Source organism: Ursus arctos, unplaced genomic scaffold (genome assembly GCF_023065955.2).
Source record: "Ursus arctos isolate Adak ecotype North America unplaced genomic scaffold, UrsArc2.0 scaffold_9, whole genome shotgun sequence".
Classification (NCBI taxonomy): Eukaryota; Metazoa; Chordata; class Mammalia; order Carnivora; family Ursidae; genus Ursus; species Ursus arctos.
Genome location: NW_026623111.1, coordinates 42,203,667 through 42,218,248, shown reverse-complemented (window position 1 = coordinate 42,218,248; position 14,582 = coordinate 42,203,667). Strand labels below are relative to the sequence as shown.

At 37.8% G+C, this 14,582-nt stretch overlaps 1 protein-coding gene across 1 annotated transcript in view; it reads left to right on the top strand.

Moving 5' to 3' along the window:
* Window positions 1-1,158, top strand: part of NMU (neuromedin U) — a 28,889-nt gene extending 27,731 nt beyond the window's left edge. The window contains exon 10 of the mRNA XM_026508929.4: window positions 1,009-1,158. The gene's annotated coding sequence lies outside the window, so the exon portion shown is untranslated. The remainder of the gene's footprint in view (window positions 1-1,008) is intronic.
* Window positions 1,159-14,582: the final 13,424 nt, after the last annotated feature.

Here is a 14,582-nt window from a genome sequence, read left to right as displayed (position 1 = left end):
GATAGTAAAACACTTTGGAGAATTTCTGCTAATGTCAGGAACAAAACAAGAATACTCCGTCACCTTTTATTTAATGTAGTTCTTATACATTAGCCAACTCAGTTAGATAAGAAAGAAAGAAAAAAGACAAATATATTGAAAAAGTGAAGAAAGAAATTAATGTGCTCATGGGACATAATTAGGAACTTAAATTTTCAGACTATATTTGGCATTAATTCCTGTTTCAGCAAAGGCCTGTTCACATCAGAAATACGAGCAAATATATTCTGAATTTTTTTCTTTTTTTAAGGAACTAAGAACAAAAGGATAATGGAAAAGGAGCTATCTTTTATAATATTACAAATGTAGAGACATTTATAAAATGTGAACAAAAAATAGTTTGATACTAAGTGGAAAAAAATGTCTGTACTTGTAACCCCAAACTAAGCAGTAGAGTGCTCACAAATGTGAAATGGAATTTAATCTGTGATTTGGTTAATGTCGTAAAAACTTGTCTCTGAGGAAAATAGATTTATTTGGATTTTTTTCAAGATTAGGGCTTACACGGACTAAAAGATTTCATTTTATTTTGTCAATAGCAAAACAGTTCAATAATGATTTTTTCTTTGTTTTTCTCTTCTGAGGACTTATATTTATTTAGAAAATGGTTAGACATAAAATAGGGTGATTTAATTGCAAAACAAAAGGAAATAAATACATGAGGAGTAACTGCAACTTTTGAAATATTTTATTCATATATCTTATTGACATCAATGAACTTTAGGAAACCACTTTTATATAGTTAAATACTATAAAATTTTGGAAAATTCAAACATATAGAAGTGTTCTATCAGAGAGATATTAATAGCTAAAAATATACAGACTGAAGAAGAGCTGAGAAATCTCTCTGATGTCGATTTTATCATATATGAAGAAATATTTATAGAAATGTCTATATACTAACATTACATATACACCTTCACATACTTACTTATACTTGACTCTAATATAATTTTTCTTTTTATACAGGATACCAACTATTCTCCACAGAAGCGGCCCCAGGGAATGCAAAATGTTGACATTTTGTTTTCTTCTCAGAAACAATTCTTGCTAAACTTACCATGTTTGAGAATCCCTGGGTTGTAAACATTCTCAATAAAAGTTGGTTGAGATTATAAATGTTTAATTTGTTGACAATTTTAAAAGCATCTTAAAATGTTTGTTCTTATGTAATAAAGCTCTAAATAATGCGGTTCCTTAGATCCCTGCAGCTTCTGACAGTACTGTCGACCCTTGAACAACACGGGTTTAAACCGCAAGAGCCACGTGTACATAGACTTTTTTCAAAAAATACAGTACAGTACTTTAAATGTATTTCCTCTTATTTTTTTTAAAAAGATTTTATTTATTTGAGAGAGAGAGAGCACACACACAAGGAGGGAGAGGGGCAGAGGGAGAAGCAGACTCCCAGCTGAGCCCTTTGCTGGGCTCATCCCAGGAACCCAAGACCATGACCTGAGCTGAAATCAAGAGTCAAAGGAACGCTCAACTGACTGAGCAACCCAGGCACCACTGTTTCCTCTTATTATTTTGTTAATAACATTTTCTTCTGTCTAGCTTACTTTATCGTAAGAAAACAGCATAGAATACATATAACATACAAAATATGTGCTCAATGACTATGTTATTAGTAAGGCTTCTGGTCAACAGTAGGGTATTAGCAGTTAAGTTTGGGGGATTTGACTGTGTGGGGGTCCTTCTAACCCCTGTGTTGTTCAGTGTGTACTGACACACGTGCTCTTTTTTTTATTTTTATTAAAGTCACTCCGAAGAGAGTTGAGATTTAATGAGCTATATTTTAGTTCATCCTATTTGGATTTCATCAGTGACAAAATCACCAGCTCTTATAAATACCATAGTGTCCAGTAGCTAACTATCTTAGAATGTGACTAGCAACTGAAACTACACTAGTTGGAGAATTTGTCCGTGATCCATCCAAACAGTCCAAGAAGCAAGTTCTGATTTGTCTACCGTAGAAGAGATGTCTGATTGCTACAAACATATCAGGGGATTAGCTTTTTCTACCAACTGGTAGTGTTCAATTTATCTCAAAATAAGTCATTTCACCTGCAACATCAGAAATTAAAATTGTGTCACTAAAAACATCTTTTCTTCTTTTCCAAATCCTATCAGTGTATCTCTGTGACCATGTATATAACCTTATTTGGTGATAATATCAAATGTTTTCCTCATGTTCCTGGCAGCTCCCAGTAAACATCCTTTCCTTAACGTAACCACCAAGGAACCCGACTGTCTAGGTTTCCTACCTAAAGCCAGAGCTCCTGTCTTATAGGGCAGTGGGTTTTTAAGATGGGGCTGGAGAGCCATTTGAGAAGCTGATGAAAGCTCTGGTCCTAAACCACCAATCCCTCCCCCTCCTCCAATCAACAAATGTACACATACACAAAATTATGTACCATTGGGGGTTGTGGGCTAGGGATCCCCTAAAATCCATCCAAATATAGGCTATGGGCTCGGGTTAAGAAACCCTCCTCTGGAGGGTTGTCTCCCCAAAATTTTGTTATTTCTCCATGAAGACAGGACTCGGGGTTGAAGGGTGCCAGAGGCTCAGAAACCACTTGCTGATTTGGTGGTAGTGGAAAGAAGGGTGGGAAGAATGCGAGCACCAGTTCTAGACTGTCAACAGGTGAGGCACCACTTAGGATACAAGCGGCAGACCTGGTGCATCTGTACCCACAGCAACCCCCAGGCCACGCCTCCACGTTGCCTGGCAACAGAGCCGCACCCTGCGCACAAGCGTAGGAGGCCGTTGTTCTCCCCTCCCCCTCCCCTTGGGCGGTGGAAAGCGCTAGGCCTGGCTGGCCTCCGCCCGGAAGGAGACTTCGGTGTGAACCAGGAGTCCCTCGCCAGGGGCAGGACGAGGTCGGCACGCGAGGGGCGAAGGGGAACACCATGCAGGTGGGCACCCAGGGGATTCCGGCTGGGCCTACAGTGAGCACCAAGGTGGAGGGCGGCCTACCACGGGTGGGTTCTAACGTTTGTTCTGGTACCAGCTGTGTTTTGTGTGCGTCTCTGGCGAAGTTTGAGGGAAGTCCGAATTGGCTCCAGAAGAGCACCATTTTTCAACACTCAAAACTTCGGTTTGTCTCTGGGAGGAAGCATTCGGGGTTGTGGAGGATTGTGTGTCACGCCTGAGTCCTTGGAGCTACTGCTGCACTATTTCTGACTTGAGAAATAGACCAGCAACTTCAGCCCAAGTGTAATTCCATTTTAGTATTCTGCTCCCCTATCTTAAAAAAGATCAGAACGGAAACCTGGTAGTTGCATTGTTTTGAGAGAAACCAGCTGTCCTGGAGTTTCTCCTACCTGATCGCAAAAGCTATTAGACTTCTATTTATTCCTCAGAAGGAGGCTCCTCTGTCTAAAGCTTCCTTATTAACCAGAAGCCTGTGCCTTTGTCTCTTCTTTTATCAGAGTAAAATTCTCACTTCCTGACTTTCTGAAACAGCTTCTTCACACCTGCTCCCCCAAATTAAAACCAGTGTGATTTTTCTTGTTTTACGTATTTTTTTATTTGCATATACTGTATAATTTACTAGGATATTTTGAACATAAGTTATGTATAATTTTTAATGGATAGCCCTTTTGTGTGAATAGATTCCTAGCAAGTACATTTTATCCAATCTGTAAAAACATTGCAGATTTCTCTGGACTTACACCTGCTCTTCAAGAAGTAGGCCAACAAATAATTGAGAGTGAAGTTAACAGCACATTAACCTTTTTTCATTTATTCATTGATTTATTCAATAGCCAGTTATTCAGTGTTTATGTTTAGTTATGGACTTATTCTAAAAGAGTTTACTATGGGGGAATAAGAGGGAGACAGATGTAACTATTTGTGATATGATAAAAGCCATAATATTTCAACAAATAGATTATACCTATTTTTTTTTTTTAAGATTTTATTTATTTCTGTGACAGAGAGACAGCCAGCGAGAGAGGGAATACAGCAGGGGGAGTGGGGGAGGAAGAAGCAGGCTCCCAGCGGAGGAGCCCGATGTGGGACTCGATCCCAGTACGCCGGGATCACGCCCTGAGCCGAAGGCAGACGCTTAACGACTGCGCTACCCAGGCGCCCCTTGTACCTATTTCTATCAGATATAATTTCATAGATAATTTCTAAAAGTGAAGGCAAGAATAGACTAGAGAGCATTTACTGTTAAATTCCATTGTAGTGAACTCCTAGATCAGTTATGGATACCATGGGAATGTGGTATCATGAATATCAAGGAAGACCATTTTAACAAGAAAGGAATGAGAGTCTCTCCAGTTCTGCTTAAGAGATCAAACGATGAATATCCATTGAAATGAACAGCATGGAGCTCGTAGGTGACATTAGCTAGAGCACTTTTGAAAGTATTGGAAGCAAACTTTGGAGTGGGTTTAAGAGTTAATGGGAGGTGAGAATGGTTACAGCTTATGTAGACAATTGTTTCAGGAAGTTTATGAAGGAAAAAAGAGAAGACGGTAGGGGATGTCAAAGGCAGAGGGAGTTTTTAAAAAGGTCGTGCTGGAATTTCTGATGATAGTGAGCTACTCCCCTGCTGCATACAAGTAAAAATGTTGGCTAACATGTAAAACATAGTTCCTTAAAAGCGTCAAAGGGATGACATGATGGTAAGAAACTATGAGACCAGAACTGAAGGCAAATTGGAAAGCTAGGTAAATGGATTTCCACAATTCCAAAACCGCTTTTACCCTGGAGGCATTAGCAGTCTGTGTTTCCATCCTGGGTATAATCACAGGGTGAGAAGGAACCAAAGCAGTAAGGTCCACCAAAGGATGGAAGACTAATGGGAGTAGGAACAAGAGATAAACTCATGTCTAGGGGAACTCAGGGAAGGTTGTCTTGATGCTTAGTGGAACAGGGGAGAAAAAGAAAAGGAGTAATACCTGTCCCCAAGAATTTGTGGCCCAAGGCAGCTCTCACATAGATTTTAACCTAAGGCATGTTGTCTGGGTGGTCTAGCAAGCCTCAAATTATGAATTTGATACATATTAGTTATATACTTAGTGCCCATAAATGCCTGGAAGAAATAAAAAATTCCTCTGTGTAGGGGCGCCTGGGTGGCTCAGTTGTTAACCATCTGCCTTCGGCTCAGGGCGTGATCCCAGAGGCCTGGGATCGAGCCCCACATCAGGCTCCTCCTCTGGGAGCCTGCTTCTTCTGCTCCCACTCCCCCTGCTTGTGTTCCCTCTCTCGCTGGCTGTCTCTCTCTCTGTCAAATAAATGTTTAAAAAAAAAATTCCTCTGTGTAGGGAGATATCTTTATCTTAGGCCTCAAAGAATTCCCTCAGGTAAGTTCTCAAGGACAACAAACAAAATAATCAAAACTAACCAAGCACACAAGGAAACAAGGCACCATGAACATGAACCAACAGAAGACTTTTGTTAGAATAATCAGAAACAGGTTATAAATTATGTTTATTAGTTTAAAAAAGTAAAAGACTAGTTGAAATTATCTGCAGGGAGTAGTGAGCTTAAAAATTTGATGAAGACATATCTATACACTACAATGAATAATCCAAAAGAAAATTAAGAAAGCAATTCCTTATACATTTGCATCAAAAAGAATAAAATATTTAGGATTAGGGATACCTGGGTGGCTCAGTCGGTTAGGTGTCTGCCTTTGGCTCAGGTCATGATCCCAGGATCCTGGGATCGAGTCCCCCACATCAGGCTCCTTGCTTAGCAGGGAGCCTGCCTCTTCCTCTCCCTCTGCTTCTCCCCCTGTTTGTGTGCTCTCTCTTTCTCTCTGACAAATAAATAAGTACATCTTTAAAAAAAATAGAATAAAAAATAAAATACTTAGGAATAAAATCCAAGAAGATAAAAGACTTGTACACTGAAAGAAAGTGTTACAAAACACTGCTGAAAGAAATTAAAGAAGACATAAATAAGTAGAAAACAACCCATGTTCATGGATCGGAAGACTTTAATTGTTAATGTGTCAGTACTTCCCAAAACAGTCTACAGATTCAGTGTAATCCCTACCAAAATCCCAATGACAGTTTTTGTAAAAATAGAAAAACCCATCTTAAGCTTCATATGAAATCTTAGGAGACCCAAAATAGCTGAAACAGTCTTTTAAACAGTGAACAAATTGGAGGACCCAATTTCTGATTTCAAAATATACTGCAAAGCAGCGGTAATCAAAACCATGTGGTACTGACAGAAAGATAGACATCTAGACCAATGGAATAAATTAGAGAGCCCAGACAGAAACCCTCACTGGTCAAATGATTTGCAACAAGCATGCTAAGACCATTCAAGTGAAAGGACAGTCTTTTGACAAATGGTGTTGGGAAAACTGGATATCCACATGCAAACGAATGAAGTTGGGCTTCTAACTCACATTATAAACAAAAATAAACTGAAAAAGGATCAAAGACCTAGATGTAAAAACAAAAACTATAGAACACTTAGAAGAAAACATAGAGGGAAATCGCTGTGATATTGGACTGGCAGTGATTTCTTGGATATGACACCAAAAACAAAGGCAAACAAAGAAAAAATAGATAAATTGGACTTCATCAAAATTTAAAACTTTTATGCATCAAAGGACATTGCTCTATCAATTGAGGAAAAAGACCACAGAATGGGAGAATATATTTGTAAATTATATATTTGATAAAAGATTTTAATATCCAGAATATATAAAGAACTCTTAAAATTCAATATCAGAAAGACAAATCAGTTAATAATAAGCATAGGAAAGGATTCTCCACGTCTATGTCATCAGGGAAATGTAAATTAAAACAATAAGAGACCACGACACACCTCTCAGAATGGCCAAAAGCTGGAGCTCTGACACCACCAAATGCTGGCAAAGATGTGGAGCAACAGGGACTCTTGTTTATGGCTGGTGGGAATGCAAAGTAATGCAGCCTTTGGAAGACAGTTTCTTATAATATTATACATACTCTTACCATTCATTCCAGCAATCACATTCCTTAGTATTTACCCAAAAGAGCTGAAAACCTGCACATGGGTGTTAATAGTAGCTTTATGCATCATTGCCAAAACCTGGAAGCAACCAAGATGTCTTTCAGTAGGTGAATGGATAAACAAATGTGGTATATCCAGAAAATAGAACGTTATTTAGTGCTTAAAAAGAAATGAGTTATCAAGCCCTGAAAAGACATAGAGGAAACTTAAATGCATATTACTAAGTGAAAGAAGGCAATCTGAGAAGACCACAAACTGTATGATCCCAACTATATACCATTTTGGAAAACTATGGATACATTCAAAAGATCACAGGTTGAAAGGGGGGAAGGGATGAACAGGCAGAGCACAGAGGATTTTTAGCACAGGGAAAGTACACTGTATGATACCATAATGATGAATACGTGTCATCATGCACTTTCCCAAACTCGTAGAATATACACCAAGAGGGAACCAACAATATACACTCTAGACCTCGGGTGATTATGGTGTGCTGATGTAGGTTCACCACCTGTAACAAATGTGTCATTCCGATGGAGGATGTTGGTAATGGTGGAAGCTGTGCATGTGTGGGGCAGAAAGTATATTGGAAATCACTGTATCTTCCACTCAGTTTTGCTGTGAACCTAAAACTGCTTAAAAAATAAAGTTTTAATAAAAAAATTTTGTTGCTGTTTTATTTTGGCTTTTTTTAAAATGTTGAACCACCATTTTATTTATCTGTTTATTTAAGATTTTATTTATTTGAGAGCATGAGAGCAAGAGAGAGAGTGCAAGCAGGGGGAGTGACAGAGGGAGAGGAGCAAGTAAACTTCCTGCTGAGCAGGGAGCCCGACTTGGGGCTTGATCCCAGGACCCTGAGATCAGGACCCGAGCCAAAGGCAGACTAAACCACCCAGGGACCCCTTATTTTAGGTTTAAATGAGGAATTTGCTTTAAACAAAGGTGCCACTCTGGTGGAGGATGTTGATAATGGGAGAGGCTATGCATATGTGGGGACCAGGGTATATGGGAAATCTCTTTACCCTTCTCTCAATTTTGTTGTAAACCTAAAACAGCTCTGAAACAATTGTCTTAATAAAAAAAATTAATAAAAGGTGTTTAAAGATGGGCAAAGAACTTGAATATATATCTCTTCAAAGAAGATATACAAATGGCCAATAAGCACATAAAAAGATGCTCAATACGATTAATTGGTAGAGAAGTATAAATCCAAATCACAGCAGTACCGAGCTAGCTCAGTTGGTAGAACACATGACTCCTGATCTCGGGGTTATGAGTTCAAGCCCCACATTGGGTATAGAGCTTATGTAAAAAAAATATATACATAAAAATTAAAAAATAAAAATAAATAGGGGCACCTGGGTGGCATAGTAAGTTAAGCATCTGAATCTTAGTTTCAGCTAAGGTCATGATCTCAAAGTCATGAGATTAAGCCCCATATCAAGCTCCATGCTCAGCGCAGAGTCTGCCTAGGATTCTCTCTTCTGGGGTGCCTGGGTGGCACAGCGGTTAAGCTTCTGCCTTCGGCTCAGGGCGTGATCCCGGCGATCTGGGATCGAGCCCCACATCAGGCTCTTCTGGTATGAGCCTGCTTCTTCCTCTCCCACTCCCCCTGCTTGTGTTCCTTCTCTCGCTGGCTGTCTCTATCTCTGTCAAATAAATAAAAAAAATCTTAAAAAAAAAAAAAAAAAAAGGATTCTCTCTTCTTTTCCCTCTGCCCCTCTGGCTTGTGCTCTCTGTCTCTGTCTCTCAAATAAATAAATAAATCTTTAAAAAAAAATAAAATCAAACCACAATGAGAGACCACACTCACAGGATAACGATCAAAACAGAAAATGACAAAAAAAATTTTTTTAAAGATTTTATTTATTTATTCGACAGAGATAGAGACAGCCAGTGAGAGAGGGAACACAAGCAGGGGGAGTGGGAGAGGAAGAAGCAGGCTCATAGCAGAAGAGCCTGATGGGCTCGATCCCATAACGCCGGGATCACGCCCTGAGCCGAAGGCAGACGCCCAACCGCTGTGCCACCCAGGCGCCCCAGAAAATGACAAATGTTGATGAGGATGTGGAGAAATTGAAACCCTTGTGCATTGCTGGTGAGAATGTAAAATAGCGCAACTGCTGTGGAAAACATTCCTCGAAAAGTTACACATAGAATTAACATATGATCCAGCAATTCCACTTTGAGGTATACAGTCAAAAGATTTGAAAGCAAGACTCAAACATATTTGTACATTGATATTTATGGCAGCATTATTCACATTAGCTGAAAGGTGGAAACAACCCAAATGTCCATCAGTGAATGAGTGGATAAACAAATTGTGGTATATACTTAAAATGGAATACTATTCAGCCTTATAGGGGAAGGAGATTCTGATACACGTTTCCACATGTGTGATATTTGAAAGCATGCCAAGTGAAATACACCAGTCACAAGAGGACAAATATCGTATGATTCCACTCATATGAGGTAGCTAGAACAGTCAAATTCATAGAGACAGAAAGTAAAAGAGTGGTTACCAAGTCTAGGGGTACAGCTCAAGAATGGGCAGTTATTAACTAGTAGGTACAGAATTTCAGTTTGGGATGATGAGACATTGTGAAGATGAATAATGGTGATGGTTGTACCACAGTGTGAATGTACTTAATGCCACTAAACTGTACCTTTAAAAACTGGTTAAGGTACTATTTTTTTTTTTATTTACATTTGCCACAGTAAAAAATTTTGGTAAAGAGGGGCACCTGGGTGGCTCAGTCGTTAAGCATCTGCCTTCGGCTCAGGTCATGATTCCAGAATCCTGGGATCGGGCCCTGCGTGGGGCTCCCTGCTCAGTGGGAAGCCTACTTCTCCCTCTCCCACTCCCCCTGCTTGTGTTCCTTCTCTCACTGTCTCTCTCTGTCAAATAAATAAAATCTTCAAAAAAATATATATTTTTTTTTGGTAAAGAGCTAAATGAAACCTCTTGAAGTGAAAATGTGCAATAAAAAAAGTAAAAAAATATTGGTGGATAGGTTTATCAGGTCACTATAGAAATATGGAAAGACAAAAATTAATAAATAAGGAAAAATCTGGCATTTCAAATTGGATTTCATTTGTAGAGGTGAATTTTCTAGAACTTTTAAAAGATACTATTCTACAATTTCTAAAAGCCCAGTGATTCCACACATGATAAATGAAAGAAATATGTGAAGGGAAGGAAAAATTCTCTTCTACCCTCAAGGTCTTCCAGCTGGACTAAATTAAATTTGCATGAGATATATGAACAAGAGAAAAAAACCAAAGTTTTATTATGTGCACATGGAGACCCAGTGATGCTACTGAGATTTAAAGAAATGACGGAGGCAGACAGTTTTATACTTTTTAGATAGAGACAATAAATGTGTGAGGAATTGACAAATCAAAGAAAACTTAACTTTGGGAGCTTCTGTTAGTAAGGAATTCTAAACAGAATTTGGGCTGTGGTAGTAAATTAGTAAAAAGGAAAAACGGTTATTAATACAGGCTTCTGGGCTCTTAATTTCCCATCTCTGATGATAAGGATGTGTCTTTACCTCATGGTGCAGGGATGGTACTTTTCACATGGAAGATTTCTTTCCTGCTTTCAGAGGGACAGAAGACAGTCTGAGCGTCCTTGCATAAGGCTGTCTCTCAAGTAACTTTAAAATACCCAGTGTGCCAAAGTGGCCCATCTTGAGGCAGCCTGCCCGTGGGCCCTACATACACAGCTAAATACATTATGCGAAATGCAGAGAACTACAAAGAAAATCTCAAATGCAGGCAAAGAAGAGACAGATGATCTTCAAAAGTTTAAGAGACTGACAACTGATTTCTCAACAGTGGATCTAAAAAGTGACTATCTTAAAAAAACTATACTCAGAAAAATTATTTTTTTAGGCTTCCAGATTTGTTAGATTCTATTCTATTTCATTGTTTTTTATTGAAGTATAATAAATATACAGTGTTATATTAGTTTCTGGTATACAATATGATTCAAAAGTTCTATATATTTTTTCAGTGCTCATGAAGATAAGGGTACTCTTAATCCCCTTTAACTATTTCACGCATCCCCTCACCCCCCACCCCTCTGGCAACCACCAGTTTGTTTTCTGTATTTAAGAGTCTGGTTTTGTTTGTTTGTTTGTCTCTTTTTTCTTTGTTCATTTGTTTTGTGTCTTAAACTCCACATAGGAATGAGATAATATGGTATTTATCTCTCCGGCATTTCACTTAGTCTTATAGCCTCTAGGTCCTTCCATGTTGTTGCAAATGGCAAGATTTCATTCTGTTTTATGGCCAAGCAAAGAAAAATTATTTTTATAAAGAGACCAAAATAAAAACATGCTTAAGATATTTGAGAAAATAATGCTCTGGCAAGTCCTGACTAAGGGGAATTCTCAAGGTCATACTTTGGGCTGAAAGAGTATTTCCAGACAGATGGTCTGAGATTCAACAAGGAATAAAGAAAAAAGTGGTAAGTAATATGAGTAAATCTAAGGAAATGTTGGCTAAAATAACAGCAATACTAAAAATGATAATGTATTATTAAGAAAAAATATGAACAAACCATAAGAGACTCAATCTCAGGAAACAAACTGAGGTTTGCTGGAGTGGAGTGGGGTGGGAGGGATGGGGTGGCTGGGTGATTGACATTGGGGAGGGTGTGTTCTCTGGTGAGTGCTGTGAATTGTGTAAGACTGATGAATCACAGACTTGTACCCCTGAAACAAATAATACATTATATGTTAATAAAAATAAAAAATATTTTTTTAAAAGAAAAGAAAAAATATGGAACTAAAATGAGTTACATAAGAGTAACTTATGGTCTGAATGTTTGTTCCCCCTCCCCCAAAATTCATGTTGCAATATGATCCCCAATGTGATGGCATTTGGAGGTGAAGTCTTTGGGAGGTAATCAGGTCATGAGGGTGGGCCCTCATGAATGGAATTACTGCCCACATAAGAAGAGGCCAGAGAGCTAGCTTGCTATCTTTCAGCCATGAAATGCTGCAAGGAGAAGGCAGCCATCTGCAACCCAGAGGAGGGCTTTCACCAGGACCCAACCGAGTTGGCACCATGATCTCAGATTTACAGCCTTTAGAACTGTGAGAAATAAATTTCTGTTGTTTATCAGCCACCCAGTCAACAGTAATTTGTTATAGCACCCAAACTAAGATAGTAACATATAAGTTGGAAAAGGGTAAATGGAATTGATGTATTATAAACATAAAACGGAAAGGACCAACAGAGAAGCACAAAATAAAATGGTAGATCTAAACCCAATATATCCGTATTTACCTACAATTTAAATGGACTCTATGCTCTAGTTAGAGACTTTTAGATTGGATTAAAAACAAAAAACCCTAACTATATGCTATTTATGAGATATGTCTAAAACTTGTAGATACAGTTGAACATAAATGGGTGGATAAGCCACAAAAGGGAAAAGGAAATTCTGCTTTTGAGTTATAAGTAACTGTGAGCTTTGAGGAGCCCTCACTATCCACAAAAAAATCCATAACAAATACAGTCTGCAAAAAAACTTGTATGTAAACTGAGGGTTGTTGGAGGGGAGGTGGGTGGGGGATATGGGGTAACTGGGTGATGGGCATTAAGGATGCACGTGTGAATAGAGATTGAAAGAACGGAGGAGACATTTTTAAATGGGTTAACATACGTGTAACTGGAATCCTACAAGGTGAAGAAAGACAGAGGGCAGAAAAAATTGAAAGAAATAATGGACAAAATCGTTCAAATTTTAAGAGAAGACATAAAGTTAAAGAGGATTACTACTAGAAATAAAGAGGAAGATTTTATAATGATAGAAGGAGAAATTCTTCTGGAAGATATAACAAATATAGCTGTGTATTTGCATAATAATTATACTTCTAATACATAAAGCAAAATCTGACAAAATTCAAGGGATAAATAGACAAATCTGCAGTCATAATTTGAGATTTTAACACCTCTCCTCTTAGTAATTGATAGAACAGCTAGATATAAAAATTGCTAACAAAATAGAAGATTTGAACAAATCTGTCAAGTGTCCTTTGATTTTTAGAGAAATCCCATCAGTGGCAGAATGCACACTTTTTTCAAGCATTCATGAAGATACATTATATACTGGGTTATAAAACAAGTCAATATGTTTCAAAAAATCAAAATTTAACAAAGTATGTACTCTAACCAAAGAGAATTAAATTATAAATTATTAATAAGATATCTAGAAGAGTTCAAATTATTTGAAAATTAAGCAGCATCCTTCCAAATAATTACAATGGCAGTAAAAAATTACAAAAGAGTTAGAAATATTTTAAATTGAATGATAATAAAGGTACAGCATACCGAAATTTGTATGGTGCAGCTAAAGAATTTTTTGTAAAGGGGAAATATATAGCCGTCAGTGGTCATATTAGAAAATAAGAGTTCATAGTCAGTGATCTAAGCTTCCACCTTAAAGTAGAAAAAAAAAGGGGGGCACCTGGGTGGCTCGCGTTAAGCGTCTGCCTTCAGCTCAGGGCATGATCCTGGCGTTCTGGGATCGAGCCCCACATCAGGCTCCCCTGCTGGGAGCCTGCTTCTTCCTCTCCCACTCCCCCTGCTTGTTTTCCCTCTCTCTCTGGCTGTCTCTCTCTGTCAAATAAATAAATAAAATCTTTAAAAATAATAATAATAAAGTAGAAAAAAAAAAGCTGAGCAAAATACAATAGAGAGGACCCTCATTTAAAATGTTCATATCACCTGTCAAGAGTTCCCCTTTTACATTGCTAGTATTGGTTTTTTGTGCTTTTTCACTTTTTGTTTTTTGATCAGTCTTGGTAAATGTTTATAAGTGTTTATCAATTTCATTAATCTTCTCTAAGAATCAGCTTTTCTCATTGTTGATCCTATTATATATTCACTTTTCATTGCACCATTTTCTATTTTCAGTCTTTCTATCTTTATTTTGATTTTTTTTTTTTTGCCACTTATCTTGATTTTCTGAGATTTTCCGACTTCCTTGGTTGGATTCTTAATATATAAACCTTTTTTATTTTATATAAATATCAAATTAAGGGTATAAAATTTCTTTTATGAACTGCTTTAGTTGCAGTGCACATATTTTTGATATGTGGCTTTATTGTTATCATTCAATTCCTAATGCTTTTTAATTCCCATTGTGATTTTTTCTCTGACCCATGAGTTATTTAGAAAGTGTTTTCTTAAATTCCAAATATATGATGATCTCCTAGTTATCATATTGTTAACAATTTCTCTCTTTGGTCACTGTGCTCAAATCTGTGAGCCTTTATTCAATTTCTCAGCTTCTTGGCCTCTTCCAGAATTAGTAGTTGGTCCAAGGGGAATGGCCCCAAACACAGAACTCCTCACTAGGTCTCTTTCTCCTCTAAGATCTTCTCCTGATAATGCTCTTCACTGCCTTGTTGATTCTCCAGTGCTTTCAAATTTTACTAGATGTTCTCAGCAAAAGGCTTGATTCAAATTACTGAGTCTACCATTACCAAGTGCAGAACTCCTACTGATGCTGATTTTTTTTATTGTTGTGTGACATATAGACAGAATAGGGATT